Source organism: Schistocerca americana, chromosome 3, assembly GCF_021461395.2.
Source record: "Schistocerca americana isolate TAMUIC-IGC-003095 chromosome 3, iqSchAmer2.1, whole genome shotgun sequence".
Lineage (NCBI taxonomy): Eukaryota > Metazoa > Arthropoda > Insecta > Orthoptera > Acrididae > Schistocerca > Schistocerca americana.
In genome coordinates, this window is record NC_060121.1 from 589,362,668 (window position 1) to 589,365,448 (window position 2,781).

Here is a 2,781-nt window from a genome sequence, read left to right on the forward strand (position 1 = left end):
ACTCTCCAATTTTGAAGGTTATTGGCTGTATTCGGAGTTACGAGGGTGATGTCTATGTTTGTGCCCTGTCCTCCACCTGCAGCGTAGGTGGGAGGATTGCCGGGTCTGTTGGCCACCACAAGTTGCGATGCCATAATAAATTCTTCAACCTTTTCACCATTCGCATCTCTTGTGCCACTGTACCACAGGGGGGACTTTGCATTAATGTCGGCAGTTATTATGACCTTTCTTCCCCGCAACGCCGTGGTAACCCTCGCTAGGTGGTCTATATGAGTTTCTATATTATCCCCATACTGAAAATACATATTAATGAGAATTATAATTCCTGTAGGGGATTGAAGCTCCACGACGTTGCAGTGGCTAGTTGTGAACTGCGAGAGTGTTGTGACTCTCAAGAGTTTGTTGGTGATTATAATTGCTGCTTTCGGGTCATCCCCTCTACTGACTATTTGCCAGCTTGCAGCAGCAAAAGCTATTTTCCCAGCCAGGGAGTATGGCTCCTGTAGACAGAGTACATCAAGTCTCCTCTCCTCCACCTCCCTTCGGAGCTCTTGCATTACGAGTCTGCTGTTGTGTGTGTTGAGCTGTCCTATAGTAATTTTTTTCATTATGGGTAGTATGTATGTATTCGGTCATGCGGCCAGGTCTTGCTCCAGTCGAATGCAATTCGTCCATATGCCACTACTGACTGTCGATAAATGTCGTCAAGGTCGAATTTCTCTCCTCGTCTTTCGAATGCTTTCTTGAGCAGGTCTCGCAAGGCTCCAAAGTCGGTGGGGACATTCACCGATTTCAGCTGGATTCTGTCGACAGCCTCCATAACCGGAAAGGTTATTTTTTTGCCGTCCTCATGTCCTACTCGGACCACATGTCGTAAGGCAGTGGTCAGGGTAGCCGGCTGCTCCAATCTGGATAGCTGCATGGTGTACTCCAAGTTGGGGTACACCCTGACTGGATCGACCGGTGGTAATCTAACTATTGGTGTGCACTGAGTGCTGGGGCTCGTACTAGAGCTCGTCACTACATTTTCCTGTATTGGTTGGTTATTGGTGTTACTGTCCTTATGAGTTGCTGGAGCCGCAGGATGCCCTTGCCGCTGTAGGTGTAGTTTCGGCTTTGTTTCCCGGCTTCCAGAGGAGAGAGTTTCTGCCATGGGGAGATTTGTTTGTATTCCTATATCCATTGTTGGAAAATCAGTTTGTATAGCCATATCCTTTGTTTCAATTTTGACGGCTCCCGTGAGCGACCTCAAAAAATCCTTAAATCTATTTGCCCGCATGGCATCTCTCCTCCTTTTGCTCGGGGACTTTCGCTTTGGCATCCTGTTCGGTATACTGGACTCAACCATAATCAGTCCTGGAGATCAGTCTTTGCTCCAGCATTCTGTATGTGGGGCAGTTTCTACCGGTGGTTCCCCAAGACTTTTTTCCTCGGATCTTACACGGTATGCAAACTGTTGCCGCCTTGCAGTCTTTGCGGCTATGACCTTTCCCCCCGCACTTGGTGCACGCCGGCTCCCTGGTGCACAGCCTTAGGATGTGATCCAGGTCACCACAGTTGTGGCAACGAGGTACCACGACATAGTCCCTTCTATTGATGGCATGGAAACCTACATACAGTCTGCCCATTGTTATTACATTTTTCCACATCAGCGCCGATACCTCGGCGACGTGATGAACAACATCACGACCCCGCGGACCAGTCTTAAATTTCAGCTTAAAGTTTTCCTTAAATTCATCTTCTTTCATTTTGTCAAAGTTCTGTAGCCTAATTGTTTCTTCTAATTCTTCGTTCGTCATAATTGCAGGTACGTCATATAATATGACGAGAGGGTTTCTTTTTCTCGGTGGTTCACATTTGACCACCGAGTTCAATTTCTGGTTATTTAGCAGCTTTTCCTTGTCTTCTTCCGTAGCAACTTCAACTATCACAGAGTTTCTGCTTGGTTTAACCTTTTTGATTTTGATCTTGTCTTTAATGGGGTCAACAGTTTTTGTGAAAAGTTCCTGTATTTTCCTGACACTAGTGTCTTGCCCAGGTAGTGTCCTGAGGAAGACAGCCGTGTCAGTCCTTTTCGTTACCCTGTCAATGGTGTCTCTTGTCGTGCTTTGTGGGCTCTTGGTGGGCGCTTGCGCAGCCACCGCTGCCCACGTTTTTGCTGGTTGCCTTCTTAACCTGTCATTTTCTTTTTCGAGTTCTTCTACTCTACCTTCAAGTTTGGCGTGGGCAATAGCCCATGCAGCCAACTCATTTTTTATGACGGCAAGTCCAGCTTGACTGATTTTGCCATTCTTTATCTGTTGCTCCATGAGCAACGAGATTCTCGAGTACCTCTCCATAATTGTTTCATTCACTGCCTGTCCCTGCATGTCCTGAGGAGAGGGATCAGGCGCAGCGGAAGACATTCGAGGCGCACACGAATCACTCGCTTCAATTGTCGCCATGATTTACGAGTGATCAAAAAAGGGGGTTGGGAGCCCGTCTCTTGCCCCGGACCGGCTCCTCTGGCATGGGGGGGGGGACTATTGCAGCTCGCCCACCGACCTCGCCCCTAGGTCAAGGGCACTCCAGAGCTGCAGGGTTCAACGCGCCGTTGCCAGCGCACTGGTCCCCGTCGAAGGCCTCGTCGTCGACGATTTCACTCGACGCTCCTCGGCAAGTGCACCCCGCACTCCGGAGAGGCGGATGCACCCCTCGCCCTTCGCCGCCTACTAGCCCGAGTTTCCACCTGAAGGCCAAGGACCCACTCCTACTCAGGTGGTGGGTCGGTCCCCCAGTCGT